The sequence below is a fragment of the Protopterus annectens genome, chromosome 7.part0 (genome assembly GCF_019279795.1).
Source record: "Protopterus annectens isolate FY-2018-M chromosome 7.part0, PAN1.0, whole genome shotgun sequence".
NCBI classification, from domain to species: domain Eukaryota; kingdom Metazoa; phylum Chordata; order Ceratodontiformes; family Protopteridae; genus Protopterus; species Protopterus annectens.
The window spans coordinates 1,428,050,838-1,428,072,584 of record NC_056739.1 but is presented as its reverse complement, the minus strand read 5'-3'; the positions used below and the strand labels follow the sequence as shown (position 1 = coordinate 1,428,072,584).

General features: G+C 39.0%; 1 long non-coding RNA gene across 2 annotated transcripts in view; it reads left to right on the top strand.

The window, feature by feature from the left end:
• The window catches only part of LOC122807068, a 959,887-nt gene that overhangs the window by 160,836 nt on the left and 777,304 nt on the right, over positions 1-21,747 (top strand). For both annotated transcript variants that reach the window (XR_006365585.1, XR_006365586.1), the window contains exon 2: positions 6,004-6,103. This is a non-coding gene — a long non-coding RNA (uncharacterized LOC122807068). The remainder of the gene's footprint in view (positions 1-6,003; positions 6,104-21,747) is intronic.

Genomic DNA, 21,747 nt, shown 5'->3' with positions numbered 1-21,747 from the left:
CACAGTGGGGGTGACAACAGCCTTTGCCAGTATCCACACAGCCAGGTGTGCTGGGTGCGTGCCATCCCTAGCAGGTGGGGCATCATGTATTGCTCAGCATGTCAGCCCAGGCTGTCAGCCATGTGTTCCCCCTTGCTAACAGCAATACTTCAGCCAATTATTGTACTTAATCTTGTTGTCTTCATAGTATGGCATCATGCTTGGTGAGGGTGAGATGTTAGGCAGGGTCTTCATGTTTGCATATACTAGATGGTGTTACATTGCTTAACACAGGGCAATCATGCCTCAGGTGGTGCTGCAGGGCTGCTTCTGTCAGATGCACATACTACACTCCCTGTACATGTTTGAGAGCAGGTTGTGTCATGTTAGACATCCCTGTTACTATATAAGTGAGTCAGAGAGGGGTATTATTCCCAGGGTTCCTACTGAGCCAGTGTATGTGCTATGCGTTGCCTCTTTGTCAAGGCCAGGGCATACTGGGCATGCCTCCTTCTGCCTACTGGGGCAGGCTCAGGTTGTTTCTCCTCCGAGTCACGCTCTGCCTGTGATGGCCTTGACAATGGTGGGGAGCTGTTTGTCCCGGCCCTATGCTGGTCCTGCTGCAGCTGTTTTCGCAGAATCATATTATGTAACATAGCACATACCATGACAATCTGGGTACATGTAGTTGTTGAGTACTGCAAGGCTACACCAGATGTGTCCAGGCACCGGAACTGTGACTTGAGCAGCCCAAACACATGCTCTATTACATTTCGTGTTTGTGCGTGTGCCTCATTATGGCGTTCTTGTTTAGGTGTGTGTGTGTTTCTGATGGGTGTCATCAGCCACAGCTCCAGTGCATATCCAGCATCCCCCACTAGGTGACCATGAGGGATGTCCCCATTGGCAAATGTCTGGTACAGCTGCGTCAAATGCCAGATATGGAAATCATGGTAGCTCCCAGGGCAGCCAGCACACACATTCATTATTATGCCCTGGGCATCACACATGACCTGGCAGTTGATGGAGGGGAAGCCCTTGTGGTTAATGTAGGCCCTACCCAGCTCACCGGCTGGTGCTTTGATGCATATGTGCATGCAGTCTATTGCACCCACTACCTCAGGGTATTCCGCTATTTGATGGAAGAGATGCATATTGCTGGCCAGTACCTCACGGGAATTGGGGAAATATACATGCTCACCGACATGTGCTGACATGGCATCCAGGAACTGGTGCAGTACCCTGGAGGCTGATGCCTGTGATATCCCCATCATATCACCAGTTGGTCTCTGGAAGATACCTGTTGCTAGTATTCTTAGGCAAACACATACCTTGGTTTCCACTGGGATGGGTTCCCCTCTGTTGGTTCTGTGTGTGAGGCGTGGCCTGCACAGCTCAACAATTTGCTGCAGGAGGTCTCTGTCCATTGTAAAGTGCTCCACTATCTCCAGCTCATGTAACCTCTGGTAAGGTGACCCTGGGCCTGTACACTCTTCTCCGTCTCCTCACTGTGGGTTGTCTGACAGCATTTGCATTGTCACCACCCTCAGCAAGTCTCCTATGTCTCCTTATAACAGCTATGGCAGCCTCTAGCATGTTTGGTCTGAGTGCAGTTTTTTCAGTTTTCACTTCTACTAGCTTACTCCTGTCTTGCAGTGTCTCTTGAGAGAAACATACTGCAATACTGTTTACAGTGTTTTAAGTGCTGGGCTGGGCTAGTATTCTGCCTGTGTGATTGCCTGCTTCTAAATGTTTTCACCTGCTAGCTCTACTAGTATTCCCTGCTAGCTTCCTACTATTTCTTCTGCTTTCTTTTTCCTCTCTGTTTCCACAGGGGGGAGCAGCGCGCATACCAGCGAAAACACGCTCACAGTGGCTACCACGCATGCACACATGCTTACACGAACTAGAATCTGCTTATTCTGGTTAAAACGCGCGCACACCAGTGCAAACAGGTTAATGGATCTTTACACAAGCTCCTACATGCTTACTCTGCCTTACACACGCGCACTCTGTCTTACTCGCGCCTCCCAGCGCGCACACGCATGCATGCACACACAACAAGAAACTTTGGTGTTGGCCACAGTGTACACCTTCCATTTCTTGACTTTCCCATGCTTATCTGTTGACACTCCTCTTTTTATGCTGTGTGATTGATATCTTTCACATACCACTTTGCTCCAATGAGCTTGATTTCTTCCTGACATTCCCCCTGTAATGTCACCTATCTCCTACTCTGTTACTCCCCCTTATCTAACTCTTACACTACATGGAATGTGCTCATTTGCTATGTGACAGTGTGATTCACTATCCTACCACTCATTTACATAGGATTGCCTATTAATGCTTAGTTACATGTCTTACACTCAGCTTCCCCCCTTAGCAACCACTAGACGGTGGCCATGTTGTTTTCAGTCTGCTAGTCCCTGCATTGCAGGTCCATGCATTACATAAAACCCACATTTGTGGGTTTCAAACCTTTATTTTTATGTCTTATTTAGCGCAGCCCGTTTGCGCGGGGCTGTGCTGCGTTTAAACATCGCCGAAAAAAAAAAATTTCATGTTTGCATCGGGTTCCCATGCCAATGGTCACATATTTGGCCATTGGCATGCTGACTGCAACATAGGCACACTTTATTTGGAGCTGTCATGACTCCATTGTGTTATTTTCAGTAAGTACTCAGTTGTCAACTGAGTACATTTCTGCACCTAACACGACTCTTACACAGGCTGGTTTCAGCTTCGTGGATCACTAATCTACCTCATTTGCATGCCTTTCGGCTGCAATTGAGGTGATTAGCATATCCACGCCCTGCCCGTGTAAGAGTCATTTTAGCTGGTCTCTTACATGGGATTTCGGGCTGTTCCTGGATCGCGATGGCTGCATGGAGTCTTACACGACTCTCAGACTCCGTGCAAGCCATCGTGAATCCTGCCCATGATGTGCAATTTTGTTCTGCTTATTCATCTCTACAAGAGTGTAATGGGGCTTTTAATTATATTTAAATAGGGAAAAGTATCCTCCTGTTTAGAGACTCATACCTTTACATATTATATAAATTCTAAAATCATCTTCCCATATTAACTATATAAAATAGTGCTGTTCTTTATTTCTATACAGATTTATTATAAGAAAGAAGTCTGGTACAGTAATATAGTTAGAGAGCTGTTAGTATACCTTTAATAAGTAAGTAGTTAAATTGATTGTGTACTATATATACTCAATGTATAAGTGAAAGGGTACTCCTGGTTGAGATGGGAGAATCATTGTCTTTTCATACTGAGTTCTTACACATTTCTATGGAGTCAATGGATACATTTTGTTTTAAAAAAAGTGTTGAATAAGCCTGTTTCTGAGGGACTACCAGAATATCAATACATGACTTAATAATGTCAAGAACATACCAGCAATGCATTTAATAGATAGTGCTACAGAATCAGTTGAGTAGCAGGTGCATTTTATACATTGTATACATAATTGCACAATAAAGTGCTGTTGCATACACCTGCTACTTATGTAAACCAATGGATACTAATGAAATACCTGTTATTCTATCATATTTCTAAGTTTGTAAGAGCAGTATTTACAACATGTTGCTTTAGTGATGGTCCTTTGTCCCCATTTGTGTAAATATTCCAACATATCTGCTAAAGTGCCATATCTGGCCCCTGCTGTATGGATTGATGTACTGTCTGCATAATTGTAAACTGCAAAGATATTTGCAGAATGTCCAGATGTGTGACTCATACCTCTAGCCAATATTAAAGATTATGGTGATTCAGTTGCAAACTATTGACAGGTCATTAAAGATTGGAGACATAACATAATGACAGAGATCTTACATGCAGACTCCATACCCATCATAAATGTCATGGTGAAGCAATACCTGTTATTCAATCATCTTTCTAGGTTTGTAAGGCATTATGTCACAATGGTACCTATTTGTGGGCCTTTGTTCACACATAGGTTCATAGGTTCATAGGTGAGTACTAGGCTAATGGCCCTGGTGCCATTACAAGCCTAGTGCATAGTATTACCCTGGCATAATGCCACCTGACCTTAGTTCCCAATGCCTCTGTCAAGTAAAGCCACTGAAGTGATCCATGGGGTGAATTTTCTATTTCCCATCCACTCATCAAGATTTCTATTGAAGAGGGCCAATGAGGTGCTCTGCTTGACATGTATGGGAAGTCTATTCCATAGCATGGGCAGTCTCTGGGTTATGAACCGGTCCCTCCAACATGTTCTGTTGATTGTGGCAATAAGGTTGAGGTCTCTGGAGCATGTGGTGTGGAGGGATTGCGATTTCCTTAGATGTAGCATTTCTAACAGAGCTGGGTCAGACATGGCTTTGTCAGTTAAGCAGAGATCGCCTCTAAGTAGACGATTTGAGACAGAATAGTTGGAGATTTTTAGTCTGTCCATACAGGACAAATGTTTAAGGCCTAGGATCCTCTTTGTGAGGTACGTTTGTGGTGTCTCCAGTTGTTCCAGGTGTTTAGTGAGGTACATGCCAAAAGAGGTATGGATATCTCTAATTGTGGCAGCTGTGTAAACTGTTTAATATATATTGCAGCAAAGTAGTGCAAATATTAATGTATTCTGGTTTTCCTTACTTTTATCACAGATGAACATGGAAGTGGTTCTGTGTCCCCTATGCCATTTAATGTCATTGTCTCATCAGACGCTGATGTTGATGGTGGCCAAAGTGAGGCACAGCTGGGGATTGAAGAGGAGGATTCTGACACAGAGGTTGAAATCCAGTGACCACCCTCATTATCACCGGACACAGCCAGTATGCCTACACATACCCAGTCCACTGAGGCCATAGATATTGGACAGTTTGAAGGGAAGGACATTGACCAGGGAAGTGTGGCTGCTCTTGTGGCTTCAGTGACTGTTGACACTGGCCATAGCCAAACTGTTGTCTAGGTGTCACACAGGCGGATTGATAGGTGAGCTTGGGGGAGGCCTGCTCACCCTCCCCATGCTGTTACAGGTGTCTCATCATGTGTCACTCGATGTATGTTTAGGGCCATCATGGAGGCACATTCTAAAAGGAACTCCAGCAGAAAGCTCAGGGTTATAGATGCAGCACAGTCTGACATTTGTGACTGCCTCTACTGTGTTATTGATTCCCTGGATTGTTTGAATGACACATTGGATTGGGATGCATCTGTGAGGGAGTGCAGTGTATCTGCCATAGAATGCACATTGACTGTGATGGAATGTCTGCTGGGATGGGATCATCAGCCTTGCGTGCGTAGGTCAGCAACTACTGCTCCAGCAGGGAGTTTGCTGTCCACACCCAGGTATATCAGGACATAGTGTCATGGTCCTGGGCATTTCTGAGAAGGGAGCACTTACAGGAACATGTACAGCAGACATTGGTTACCCTCAGGTAGTAGCACAGCATCTGACCTTAGGTGCGGAGGTGCCAGTGCACCTTGCGGTAGAGCCAGTTCTTGTGTTCAGGGGCAGAGATGATGAACTGCCAGCTCTACCATGCATGTCTCACTGCTGTAGCTCTCTGACATACAGACATGTAGGACTAGCACTGAGCTTGGCTGTGGTCATGCAGGCACTCACACACCTATGTCACATTGAGGGCACCTACAGACACACGCAACATTTACACAGTCCATGTTTCCTGCTTCCCTTGCTTACTCACATACACACTCACCAGCTTTTATGTGTCAGCCTAGGCCTCCTACACCCCCACACAACATCCTGTACAAGTGATGATAGCTGTGCCACATCCCTGTTGTCTATATTTTTGATTCAGGGATACTAAAGCTATGTGTCTGATGCACAGGGTGATTATCTACGTATATTAATATGATGTTATTACCTCCATTTGCACTGTTCAACTGATAATTGTACCTATCATTTAGATTGTATGTAGCCACTTAAACAGCTGCTAGCATTATAGTTTATCTACCATTTAGTGGATGCATTTGTAAGGGCTGTAAAATCAGAAAATTACATATGCCTTATTAATATATCCAACTTTCTTATTAAAGATTGTTTAGTACAAACATATGGATGCACATCCAAAGTCAACCCATCAGATTCAGAGCTCAGGACTGTATGTCAGCAATGAAGGCACATCTCATCAGAAAGGTAATACACTATGATGTTCCTTTTTGCATGTACATCACCATAGGTTTCGAAGTTCATAGGATGCGACTAGGGTTTGAACCTGATGGTGTTTAGAACCATAGCCCTTACATCACAATATAATATTCAAAGGCAGATACAATGCATAACCGATTTTTGTCTAGCAAGGACCCCCTATGCCCAGGAGAGAAGCAGAAGTGATCCATGCCAGATGTTTTCACATCAAGTCATCCAGCTTGCCCTTCAACAGAGTAATGGAGGTGCTCTACTTGACATGGATTTGAAACCTACTCCAGAGGAGTGACAACCTTTGAAAGATGTATCTGTCTCTACAGCATGTTCTATATATGTCATAATGTACATTGAGGTCCCTCGAACAGGTAACTGGTATCCCACATTACTTACTTATGTGCAGCATTGTCATCCTATTTTAGCCACAGATAGCCCTATAAGGCATACGTAATCCACCTCAAAGTTATCTGTATGATACTGCACACAGTATCAGCTATGTTAGTCTGCCCACAGAAGACACGCGTAGGAGACCCTATGATGTTTTATTACTCAGACATGTTTGGGGTCTGTCAAGTTGGTGCAGGTGTTTGGTACAATACATATAAAAGAGTGGATTATATTCATTAATATGTCTGATGAGGGATGGGTATAGGGGATTACTAACATATATTACTATTGATGTAATGCCGTTACTAATAAAATGTAAGATGTAGACTGTCTACCTTTCCACAGTAGACCCATGTTGCAGATGAGATGTGTACCAAGGTTTATCAATACAGACATGCAGAGCTATGTACTCATATTTTTTATAAAAAGCAAGAACATTTATTATTACCAAAGGGTATGCTGATTCATTCTATTGCAGTTCATATAACACCCATGGCTTTCTCAGCAGTCATTAGTCCCACAGATACTCTGTTTTGTTCATGACTTTTGAGATGCATAGTCAAACATAAGAGGCCACAGCACTGATACTTCTGTTACCACACAGGTGATATTTCTGCTGCTTGAGGTGAAGTCTCGCACTGTGATTGAATGTTTTTTCTGTGATTCCATTTGCAAGCCAACTGACAACATAGGATTTGATATTCACCTTGGTTAGTTTCCCACTGAGGACAAATGTTGGATTGTGATGAATTTCTTGGCCAAGTTACAATAGGATGTTTGCACAGCTCTGATGTTTTCTATGCCTCTTGTCACAGTCTTGAATCCCATCAGGTTTTGCAGCCACAAGATGCCCTTGGGAACACATAACTGGAACACATTTAGTGTTTACAGGTCACCTATTTTCTTGTGCCTGAGGTGCATGCAAATTGTATCCATTGCCTTACAGCAGAGGTTGCATAAAGTTATGTATAATTACACTTGTATTTTGCCACTCATCCCTTGTGTGCTTGGAAAATGGTCACTGTGTTCAATTCATTGTGCACAACAGCAGTATTCAGACTGTGGTTGAATATGGTGCCTAGGGGAGTAGCTTACTGTTGAAGTACATGAAAAACATAGGCTAGAATGCCATCTGGTCCCATGGAGACGGTTCTCCTAGTCTTGGAGAGGGCAGTGATAACTTTGTCATTGTAGATACCACAGCTCAGAGGTGATGTTGCACACATGGTTTGTACTAGGTGTGGTGTTGGCAGTGGGGACACTTTTCAGCCAAATATGTCTGCTAGCAGGTTTGGAAGTTACACTGGGTCAGTGTGTGTGCTACCATATACAATTTGATCCAAATACATCTGAGTTATAAATATCAGTTTGCAGATATACATGAAGAAAGCCTTCTGGTTATCTCTGGATATGTTGTTGTGTAAAGTCTTAGCATGGTTGCTCTTTGTGGATTCTTGAAGGTGTCTTATTTGCATGTTTATGCTGAGGAGAGTGGCCTTCCACTCCTTGTTTCTCAATGTTGTATTTGTAAACAGCAGCTTCTTTCACTTTCAGTGTAATATAGTTATGAAAAACATACACTGGTAGGGTATGTATTTTCTAATGAATCTTTGTTTGAGCCTATCAGGCATGGCTGTGTGTATACATTTGTGTAAGTGTATAGACAGGGCATCAGGGAATAAGTTACTATAGCTGTCAGTGACCTTTGTTGAAACTGTGTTTTGGAAGTATTTTAGACCATCACTTAGGAGTGTGTAGTTACCTTTGATGATGATTGTGAACCTGACTGCTCCTTTTGGGAGTTCAGTAGCTATATCTACTTCAAAACACAGTACCTTATGGTTGGAGTAACAGTGCAGGCACTATACATGTACCATTACATTGTTCACTCATATTGTTAAGGTACATGTCTAGAATATGAGATAACCTTGTGGGGTGTTGCACTCCTTCTTCTATGGCATTTCAGTTAATGAACTCCAGGTAATATTGTGCAAGTGAGTTAGTTGTCCTATAATTATCCCAATCAATGAATGTATACTTCACTCACCCCTGCCTGGGTTGCTTTGCTCTACTTTAATTGTTCCATGTAGTAATATGTAGTCTGTGTGGCTTTCAGTATTTATGGACAGTAACCTAGTAATGGTGATAACATGAAAGGTTTTCCTATCCACAGCAGGTTGGACATAACATAACTCCATATGGTTATTTTCTCTAAATAGAAATCATCAATTTAAATAGATATGACACCTCCTGTGGTGCACACAACTTCCGTTTGGTGTGTGGATGTTTGGAAGGTAATGTAGCCATACATAGGCAAAGTACATACACCAGCATGAACCAAGCTTCTGTGACTGCACAGACATCAACATCTTCATTGAGAAGCGTGCTTACAGAGAGTAAGATTTAAGATGTGAACTCCTAGGGTTTAGTAGCATGGCCCTTACTTTGCTGGATTTGCACATTTTCACATTGGTTATTCTGCTGTTGTGACTTTGACTAATAAAGGGATTATGGTGCAGTCAAGTGGCTTATGTCTGGCAAAGCTGCATGCTCTATCCACCATATCATCCCACACTGACAGGTACTGTATCACCGTATTATGAGCAAGTGCAGTGAATCTGTTGTTCTTTATATAGTGGTATCTTACTCTCAAACACAGGGACATACCTGGTGGTGTCTGTGTTCATATATTCTATATAGTCACGTATCAAGTAGTGCATCCCAAGATGAAGTATGCTGGAATAAGAGTGGACTTGTTGTTGAGAGACTTGATTGCATGTGTGCTGTGATGACTGCATCTGCCACACAGCTGACACTAAACATATCTTTGTTAAAGCTGTTGAGTGGGGCATCTGTACATCTCACTACACAGCCAACTATTATGAAAGCCTTTGGGATACACATCTATTGCCTTGAACACTTCTATGGTGAGACAGTGGTGATGTTATGTCTGATGTGTATTGTCTGCTTGTAGCCTGATTGTGTTTAGGATGTGTCTGCTGTTTAGGTTGGTTTGTGCGGATTACTGCTGCACATGATGGTTTGTGTTGGGTGCATATTATGAGTAGGAGTAAAGGTGTGTGAGCAGACAGCCTTTCTAATGTTACCCATCTGGAAGCTAGAGAGCACTGATTCCATCTTCCTCCTATATGTGGATCTCTTGAAATTGTACTTCAGTGATGTAGGGATACAGGCTGTTCAGTGCACATGAGGCATTATCTGCACCAAGTCAGAAACTCATGTCAACTATGCTAGTAGGGGAAACAGAGGGGAAATATACTTGATAATGGGAGGTTTGAACCTGGTGTCTGCATAGAGAATGCAAAAAGGAGGGGCATGTGTGATCTGACTGCCATTTTCAGGTGACTACTCTATGGAGTGTACATTATGAGGTCCTTCATAAGGTGGAGCAATAACTTTGTTATTGATAGGCAAGTGAGTAAATTGCTGGTTTGTTATGCAACAGAGGTTCTGACAGCTAGATCTGCTCTCCTACATAGCAGAAGCCAATTGTATTTGAATGCAGGTGTATTGACATTTCTGCATGTATGAGGGTAAAGTGTTACAGCCTCTGCACACAATACAGAGCAGGTCATACAAAGACACACTGTTAAAGCCCAAACTGAGTCCAGACACAGTAACCATCAATTAGATACTCCTACTGTACAGTCTTGCCATAAGTGTACAGATGGGATTTCTCCAAACAAAAATGTCATCATCTTCTACTTAGTCTTTTGGATAGTACAAAGACAAATATCCACAACAGCAATTCTGGTATCATCAGAGTCTGTTGAAACACTAATTCATCCATACTTAAATAGTAAACCATACATCATGACTCACACAGTTAATTAATTAACCATTCCATTGATTCCTTAAAGGAATATCTCCTTAAAAGTAGGAACAGCAACACTTGAACAATTGTGAATGAAGGTAAAATTGAAAATCTATGTGTAAAATACCTTACATAATAAAGAAATAAATATAAATATGAATGCAATATAAATATAATAATAAATTATAATATAACTATATACATTAATGTTATTACACAATTTATAAAAAATATGAAAAATTAATATATTCAAAATTCAAATACATTATGCGGTCTGAAGGTACTATAGTCATTGATATCCTCATATCAAAATGCAAAATCATGCAATTAATACCAACCCCAACGTTGTTTAAACAAATACATAGCGATTCAATGAAGAATATACAATGTTACAACATACATACTAAATTAACTAATTGATAGCTTAAATTGATCAGTTTATTAAATTCATAACTATTTACCATACCTAAGTTGTGACACAACATCAAAACATTGATACTTAATAACTAATAACTAATGGCATAAACAACCATATGCTCATTATATTATGCTAGCTCTTAATTTCAAATGTGGTTTTAAAGAAATATGAGTCTGGTGGCATTTAATCTCATCTGCCACTCAGATTCCAAAACTGCTACCCTATTGTTAGTGTCACCAGGGGTAAAAGGCATCACCCTGTCAATGATGAAAAACAAAAATTTGGTAAAGTTGGTACACACTTACTATGCAAATATAAAGCATTGTGCACATCCTTGTTCTTTATACATCTAATATGTTCGCAAATCCTTCTTTAACTTTACGGGTAGTCATGCCAATGTAATAAGCATCACAGGAAGCACATGATGCTAAATAAACACAATTACAGTTTCCACATTTGCTCATCTTAGATCTATTGTAGCCTTTATTCTCCCTTTCCAACATATTTTTGATGTTACTTCAACAATTTTCTTGTTTGTTCGTTAATACAATGATTCCAATTAATCCTTATACTATTACAAAATTCATTGGCCATGTCATTAAACTTCAACACAAAGGTAAGGCTATCCCCCTCAAGGTCCACCACTTCCTTGTTTTTTCCTTGTATTAATGCTATATTGTCCAAACCCTTTAATATAGGAGTGTACACAGTCCTTCTTTTCCTATAAATTTCCTTTTTTGTTTTAAGAAATAAATTCAGGGGATATCCTCTTTCAATAAATAAACCTATCAAGGTGTACATCTCCTTCTTAAACATTTCGTCATTACTGACCAATCTTGAAAGTCGGACCATTTGCCCTTTAATCACACCCTTCCTTTGATGGAAGGGGTGACAGCTAGTAAAGTGTAACATTGAGTTGGAAATCTTGTTTGGAAATACAAATGTCCAAATAGTTAGTTGATGTCATATTCCATGTGTATGTAAATCTAAAAAACTCAGTGGTTTGATTGATATATGTTATGAAATCGATAACTTCACTTTCAGTGCCCTTCCAAAGAATTAGGATATCATCCAGAAACCTGCTATACAATACTATGTGCTCTTTAAACACCGATGATAGAATGAAACTCCTTTCCCATGACAATAGGACCAAGTTTTGGTCTGTTGGTAGGTTTCTCCTTCAAATGTTAAATAATTACTTGTCAAAATAAATCTCATGAAATCTAAACAGATATTGAGCCTCCCTAGATCAAAACTTTTACTATTCATTAAACTATCCTGGAACAATTCCAGACCCTCGTTGTGGGGAATGGTTGAAAAAAGATTCACCACATCTATGGTTAAAAAACCATAGGTCTCGACATCCATTTCACTTACTGCTCTAATTCTCTCAAGGCAGTGCCAGGAGTCTTTAATAATGTGTGGTGCGTCTGTAACTGCTTTCTTACAAAGTTGATCCACAAAGGCTGCCATAGGTTCTGTCTTAGATCCTCTTGCCGAAACAATGGGTCTATAAGAAAGGTGTTCAAGGCCCTTGTGGACCTTAGGAATTCCAAATAATACAGGTAGTTTAGGAAATTTGACACTAAGATAATCAAATTCATCCTCATTAAGAGCTCCTTGATAAATTGCATCCAAAAGATACAAATCAATCTTGCTATACGCCCTGTTTATTTCATGTCTTGACACCCTACTATATGTGCCTTCATCACTCAACATCTTCATCATGGCCCCATTGTAATCCATTTTGCTCATGATATACATCTATATTCATTGGTCACCATAAGATCATTGATAACCTTTCTCTCCTCACTAGTTAAATTATCTTGTATATGTTTTAATATATTAATGTCAGCATTTTTCCTTTTCATCACTGCTGCACCAGTTGAAGAGCAAGGGTTTACTAACCTCACACCTAAGTTTGAAAAATACAGGTGCAGATTTAGCTTTCTTGTATAAAGCTTTAAATTCAACAATAACTGAGTTATATCTAATCTATGACTTGGGACAAAACCAATGTCCATATCAGTATAGTTGTATATCATAAGCCCCCATTTTTAACACTTCACATTTCATTGTAGAAATTGTCCCCTTCTAAAGAGGCAACAAAATCTTGATTATATTGCTCACAACCCAAACATACTTCATTCATACAACTATCAACCATACTTTTGTCATAAATATAAAGTACAGAAGAATCTGAAGCAAAACATATATTAAAATCAACAACTATGTCATGTTTTCTCCTCGGTGAATGGTTGTCCACAGCACTCCTTCCACAGTTATAGATGCTAACATGAATTCTGTCACACCCTCCGTAGTTACCATAGGTGCACCTGTTTCCATTCTTGAATCTTTGATATTCATAAGTGTCTCTAACTAATTTCTTTTGCTTTATAGTTCTACTTTTGGACACAAACATTTCAACTTTATTAATCACTTTATAATAATGTCAAGCATTTGCATACCTGTTTGATCAAACATTGAAACCATCTGAGCGCATTATCCCCCATAGGTAACTTCCTAGACACGGCCCTCTGGACCTGCTTCATCTCCTTGGATTTGGTAAGGAAAGAATTGTTGTATTTTCGACAGAGCTTTTCATATTTATCCTGGTTACTATCAAAACTTGGTGCCTCAAACCAAGAACCCAGTTGAATGCCCAGTTATTATTATTAGTTATTAAGTATCAATGTTTTGATGTTGTGTCACAACTTAGGTATGGTAAATAGTTATGAATTTAATAAACTGATCAATTTAAGCTATTAATTAGTTAATTTAGTATGTATGTTGTAACATTGTATATTCTTCATTGAATCGCTATGTATTTGTTTAAACAATGTTGGGGTTGATATTAATTGCACGATTTTGCATTTTGATATGAGGATATCAATGACTATAGTACCTTCAGACCGCATAATGTATTTGAATTTTGAACATATTAATTTTTCATAATTTGTGTAATAATATTAATGTATATAGTTATATTATAATTTATTATTATATTTATATTATATTCATATTTATATTTTTTTCTTTGTAAAGGTTATTTTTTACATATATTTTCAATTTTACCTTCATTCACAATTGTTCAAGTGTTGCTGTTCCTACTTTTAAGGAGATATTCCTTTAAGGAATCAATGGAATGGTTAATTAATTAACTGTGTGAGTCATGATGTATGGTTTACTATTTAAGTATGGATGAATTAGTGTTTCAACAGACTCTGATGATACCAGTTTAACTGGCATCCTGAAATTGCTGTTGTGGATATTTGTCTTTTTACTTAGTTGTGGATCCTGGTTTTGGTTTCCTGTTTGCTGCTTTTGGATAGTACCACTGGGGCTCACCACAGCAGATGGTCTGCTTCCATTTCTACCCATCCTCTGCATCTTGGTCTGTCACAACCAACCACCTGCATGTCCACTGTCACCACATCCATACACCTTATCTTCAACCTTCCTGTTTTCCTCTTTCCTGGCAGCTACATCCTTAGGATCTTTTTCCCCCATATACCTAGCACCACTCTTCAGCACGTCAAACCAACACAATCCCACCACTCTATCTTCATCTCCAAACTATACAACCTGAGCTGACACTGTAATTTATGGTTAATACTCCTGTCCATCCTCAGACCACACAATGCAAACCATAACATCTGGTACTCTGCCAACATCTGCTATGACTCCTGCCTTTTTGTCAGTGGCACCATCCGCAACCCATATGACATAGCTGGTCTCACTACCATGTTGTAGACCCTTCATGTCAGTGTTATTGGTATCCACCTGTCAAAAATCACTCCTGACACTCCTCAACTCCCTCTCCACCCTGCATGCTGTCTCTTCTATATCTGTTTTCCACACTCACCATTCCTCTGAACTGTTGATCCAGAATACTTCACATCATATACCTTTGCTAACTGCTCTCCCTGCAATCTAACCATCCATCTATCCTTCCTCTCAGTCACACACATATATTCTGTCTGAGTCCTGCTGATCTTCATTCTTCTCCTCTATAAAGCATATCTCCACCTCCCCAGGGCCTCATACACATGTACCCTACTCTCAATATAGACCACAATATCATCCACAAAAACATGGGGACTCCTGTGTGATCTAATGTGTCAACTTGTCCATCACCATTGCAAATAGATGTCATGATGTTTGTGCATGCAATAACAGTAATGCCACTGTGGTCTGTCTTATATAGGATGAGGTGACATCTACCTGTCTGTCAGGCCAGTGTGTGACCATGGTCTGTTGTGACATATACATATCCAAAAACCTGATATAGCTGATGACATCAGCAGTGTCTGTTGAACAAAAAAAGGCAACGTTACTTAGGCTGCTGTAAAATGCTTTGCATAACCTCCACCAACAGCACACACACACATATAGACACACTTGACTGCAGTGAGAACAAAGCTCCTGCCTGTGCAAGTTTATGGACCACAGATAAGAGTACTTGACTCACACTCCACAGCACAAGTCTGAGTTTAACAGGACTGCAGGTGATCTTATGGTATATGACATCAGCAGGCCACATGAGGGACAAGAGGTTGGAGGCCTGCTTTGAGTGGGTGTTTATGCAAACACCATTTGTGATGTTGCACTGGGATACACACTTCCACCTTTGTTTACACACACACACACACACACACACACACACACACACACACACACACACACACACACACACACACACACACACTTGACTGTAGTGAGATTAGAACCCCTACCTAAGTTTAAGGACTACAGATAAGAGTACTTAACACATGCAGCACAAGTCTGATTTATGTAGGATTGCAGGTGAACTTTTACTAGATGACATAACCAAGCCATGTGTTCAACAACAGCTTGGGAGGCCTGCATAGTCACATTGCTTCATAGTGTCATCTGAGGCTAGTAGCCTAGCAGGCAAATAGTGTTTAGTAGCCTAGTTGTGTAACGATTTGAAACTGAGCCTGTTTGTCGCTTTGCATTTGGATGAGCAAGCCTGTGAGCACCATCAATTGGTCCTGTACATGAGGGAGAACACAACATCATACATTACAACTTGTACAGTGGTTGATATATGTGTGGAAAACTTAAGGTGACCCAGGGTTGTTGTGCTTGTTGGTGTCATTGCTGGTGATGAAACAAAGGGATGGTTTGTCAATATATGTAAAGATACATATATTGTACCCTCAATTTGCAATGTTTCCACACGTAGTCTTAGAGAAACATGGTGTCTGAGAATGCTAGGGCACTGTACATCTCAACTGTCCAGATTTTTGCATCATGTCCTGATGTTTGACTCATATTTGCAGTCTGTTTCCCACAATATTGTGGTTTTCTGGAAAATCAATGGGAAAGCATTGAGAAATAAGGTCAGTAAATAAGGCAGACATCTAAATTTTACATGTCATATCCTTCTGAAAATTCATGGTGATGCAACACCTGTTAATCTATCACCTTTCTAAGTTTGCAAGCGCACTATTTAAAAAGTGTCCTATTTTTGGGAGTATGTCCCCATAATATCCTATCTTTAATCCAAGCCAGGATTTCTTGATTACTAACAGCAATGATTGAATGTATCCAGTGTCTGTGGTTGGTGGTCAGGCACAAATCCTATTTCCTCTTTCACTGTTTTGATACTGCTATGCAATGTGCAAACAGGCTAAGGCTTATCAGAAATATTTTAAATATGTGGACACAAAAAGGCAGCGAAACTTGCAGATGTTCTCCTTTTCCAAAACTTTATTCTGTAAGCGCTTTCATAAGGACTTGTATCCAAACTTCCTCAGACAAAGTTACACAAGCAATCGATGACTTATATACTTATACAATTAATAAATAAAGCAATAAAACAATTATATAAAAAAGCCAATTGAATAATTAAATAAAAAACTCAATTCCTTTCCTCCTATGGAAAACCATTTACTTTGTATTTCCATATATAATTCATGATTTTGTTACTAAATACCTAGACACTAAATTAGTGACTTGAATTAATATAAAATACAAATGTATTAAGTAGAAAAAAAATATATATATATAAAAATATTTATGGTATAATTGAATAAGTAAAATACCTGGGGCTATATTTTGTGTTACCCCCCCCCCATCCCAACACACACACACACACAATCTAGATATCTAGCTGTTTAAGTTTCAAAATGCATTTAATGGAAGAATATTCATTAAGGCCTGGGTGTGTGTGTGCAAAGGTTCTAATTTGCCACAACATTTCCTTTTCTTCTAACCTTAATGCCCATGGCCCTCCTCTTTTGTTATATAGTTCCTAGTGCACAATGGCAAACAAAAATTTGTGAGTGGGATGTTGCAATGTGTGCCTAGCCAAAGCATTTCTGGTTGTACCTTTACTTATATGATACGTATGCTCGTACATGCATTGGCGCACTGTCCTTTCTGTCTTTCCTATATAAAAAGATTGGCATTTTTGGCATATAGCAGCATAAACAATGCCCTTTGACTCACAATTAAATTTACCTAATATGTTGTATTCAAGATCTCTAATGGTTATTTTAGTGCCCACATGAATATGCTGACACTGATGGCAGTGACCACATTTGCGCATACTCATGTTCTTTTTTATAGTTCTACTTGGAAGTTCTAAGATGTCCTTTAAATTTTGGCCACGCCGATAAATAATGCGTGGCAATTTTCCAAATTTTCTGTTGATATGTGTATCTTCTGCCAGCAGTGCCCAATTCTTATAGATAATATTTGAAACAATTTTTGCATCCTTTGAAAACGTCGTGATGGATATGGGACCCTCCCCCCATGTCTAATGTGCCTTTAGTATGGGAATTCATTTGTACATAACTATTTCTATCACCGTCCGACTCATGAATAAAATCATGGTATCCATTAAATAGGATAGGCCTGAAATGTCCCGTATTTCTCTTGTTAACCACTTCTTGCCTTATTTTATCAAATAGCCTGGGTGGATAACCTCTACTACTGAACATGGATCTAAATAAACTACATTCTACTTGGAAATCATCTTCAAAAGGAATCATCCTTGATGCCCTGACCAATTGGCCTTTCATGACCGCCTTCTTTTAATGGAAGGGATGGCTGCTAGAAAAATGCAAGAAAGTATTGGAATATGTGGGTTTCCTATATATAGTTGTTCTAAATCTGTTATGGGCTCTATGTTTTGATATGTAAGCATCCAAATAGTTGATAGTTTCTGTTTCAAATTGAAAGGTGAAATCCAAAAAGTTAGCAAAACATTTAATCTCTTCTATAAAAATTGGAACTGTGGTGTCATCACTTTTCCAAATGAAAAATATGTCATCCTGGTATCTAGTATATTAGTATACTCTAGTATATAGTGTATTTTAGCACACCCGGCAAAAGGGCTGATTTAGCAAAAGCCATTTTGGATTTAAAAATTTTCACTCGGAAACTTAATTTAACAGTGTTAATGGGAAATACACCTTGCTTAACACATGATTTGAAAGTTTTGAGTTTGTTCAACCCACCACTACACTCTACTATAGCACTATTCAAATGTATTTGTGAAATGGATTTGAAAAATGGTATACGCAGTAATATTTCTAAGAAAACTACTAGTAATATAACTCCAGATGAGCTGAACATTTTGGTGTCCCTGAAGTTACACAGAATTCGGGTAATGAAACCCGATAAGGGAGGGGGGCTTATATTTATGCATGAGCATGATTATATAAAAAAGATGCATGATGTTTTAGAAGATGACTGTTATGAGTTGATCAGTACTAATGAAATTAATATTGCATATAAGAAAATTTATAACCATATTAACAATCTGTTTTTGGAAGGTAGCGTCAATTTGGATACACTTCACTACTTAACCATGGCAGCACCAAAGACACCGGTCATTTTTGGGTGTCCTAAAATACACAAGAAAGTCTCTGATCCACCTTTTAGACCTATAGTGGACAGAAGAGGCTCTATTGTATATGCTTGTGCCAAATATGTTGATGGAAAACTAAAACCAATCATAAAAGGGGAAGAACACATTTGCCCAGACTCATGGGGATTTTTAGAAGGCATGAATAAATTAGAATTTAATGCCAACTACAATTTGTTAACAGTTGATATAAAAGATTTATACACTGTTATCCCACAAGATCAAGGCATAGATTGGGTTAGGTATCTATTGTATGCCAAAGGCATGGATAATGATGAAATACATGTCTTGGAAATACTCTTACAACTAGTCCTCCATAACAATTTCATGTTATTTGATAGACAAGCATATAAACAAACTACAGGTGTTGCCATGGGTGCACCCTGTGGTGGTAGCTTCACCAATTGTGTTTTAACATATTGGGAACATGAATTTTTATTTAAAAATGATCTGTTCTAACAACATGCTGCCTGGTATACTAGATACCAGGATGGCATGTTTTTCATTTGGAAAAGTGATGACACCACAATTCCAATTTTTATAGAAGAGATTAAATGTTTCACTAACTTTTTGGATTTCACCTTTCAATTTGAAACAGAAGCTATCAACTATTTGGATGTGTACATATAAAAAGATAGAGCTCATAACAGATTTAGAACAACTATATATAGGAAACCCACATATTTCAACACTTTCTTGCATTTTTCTAGCAGCCACCCCTTCCATCAAAAGAAGGTTGTCATGAAAGGCCAATTGGTCAGGGCATCAAGGATGATTCCTTTCAAGGATGATTTCCAAGTAGAATGCAGTTTACTTAGATCCATGTTCAGTAGTAGAGGTTATCCACCCAGACTATTTGATAAAATAAGGCAAGACGTGGTTAACAAGAAAAATACGGGAAATTTCAGGCCTATCCAGTTTAATGGATACCATGATTTTATTCATGAGTCAGATGGTGATAGAAATAGTTATGTACAAATGAATTCCCATACTAAAGGTACATTAGACATGGAGGGGTCCCACATTCATCACAACTTTTTCAAAGGATGCAAAAATTGTTTCAAATATTATCTATAAGAATCAGATCAGGCACTGCTGGCAGAAGATACACATATCAACAAAAAGTTTGGAAAATTGCCACACATTATTTATTGGCATGGCCAAAATTTAAAGGACATCTTAGAACTTCCAAGTAGAACTATAAAAAAGAACATGGGTATGCACAAATGTGGTCACTGCCATCAGTGTCAGCATATTCATGTGGGCACTAAAATAACCATTAGAGATCTTGAATACAACATATTAGGTAAATTCAATTGTGAGTCAAAGGGCATAGTTTATGCTGCTATATGCCAACAATGCCAACCTTTTTATATAGGAAAGACAGAAAGGACAATGCGCCAATGCATATACGAGCATACGTATCATATAAGTAAAGGTACCACCACAAATGCTTTGGCTAGGCACATATTGCAACATCCCACTCACAAATATTTGTTTGCCATTGTGCACCAGGAACTATATATCAAAAGAGGAGGGCCATGGGCATTAAGGTTAGAAGAAAAGGAATTGTTGTGGCAAATTAGAACCTTTGCACACACACACACACTGGCCTTAATGAATTCTCTTCCATTAAATGCATTTTGAAACTTACAACAGTTAGATAGGTAGAGTGTGTGTGTGTGTGTGTGTGTGTGTGTGTGTGTGTGTGTGTGGGGGGGGGGTTAACACAAAATATAGCCCCAGGTATTGTACTTATTCAATTATACCATAAATATATATATATATATATATATAGATATAGATATATATATATATATATATATATATATATATATATATATATATATATATATATATTTTTTTTTTTTCTACTTAATACATTTGTATTTTATATTAATTCAGGTCACTAATTTAGTATCTAGGTATTTAGTAACAAAATCATGAATTATATATGGAAATACAAAGTAAATGGTTTTCCATAGGAGGAAAGGAATTGAGTTATTTATTTAATTATTCAATTGGCTTTTTTATATAATTGTTTTATTGTTTTATTTATTAATTGTATAAGTATATAAGTCATTGATTGCTTCTGTAACTTTGTCTGAGGAAGTTTGGATACAATTCCTTATGAAAGCGCTTACGGAATAAAGTTTTGGAAAACGAGAACATCTACAAGTTTTGCTGTCTTTTTGTGTTCACGTGTACCAGTTGGTTGTGCTGATTTTAAATATGTGGGACATCACACAAATGTTGAATTAAGACAAGACAAAGCTGATAATAGTATGGGACACAGAGTCACAGTCTGTAAAACTCAACATATTTCTAGTACTCATCCTAAAGCTCTACTTATATCAGGATTCAACCCCCCAAAAACCTTACAGCTTCATCAGACAGGATGGATGCCTTAGTCCTTTTGGCCACAAAAGCAGCTTGCCAGAACAGGGGTCATTCATCACACAACAACCTGCATAACAATGTACACTGCTATACATGAGTTACCTAACACATAGAATGTATGATGAAATCTACAGCATTCTCCTAGAAATGTGGGGGATAATAATTGTGACAAACTTCCATTTACCATTTGTTTGGGGGTAGTATAGAAGAGTTACTGTTATGGCAGTTACAAGGGGACACCTTTGTTTTGTGGGATGGGGGAACAAACCACATCTACTATTAGGATACAGACAAGTCTGAAGTCAGACACTGCAATGTGCAGTCTCACTTTCTAACTTCTGTCTTGAATGTTGAACCAGTAATCTGCTGCAGTAGGGCTGTATGATGATTTCATGCATGAGACCTACTAATTACAAATGGGCACATACTAGTACAATAGTGTCAGTAGTCACATGTTACTTAATTTTCTGTACAGATACACCACTATTTACTTACATACTGTACCAAGTTCACAGATACAGGGATATGTTATAATACTCTACAAGACTACACTGTAGATTCATGACTTACCTTGTAAATGCAGTGGTTGACACAAGTGTAGTTCAGGGCTGACTCTGATGCAAGCAGTACACAGCAATATATGGCTAGGCGCAGATTGTGTGAGTTGTCTGGCATCATTTTTAATATCTGCATGC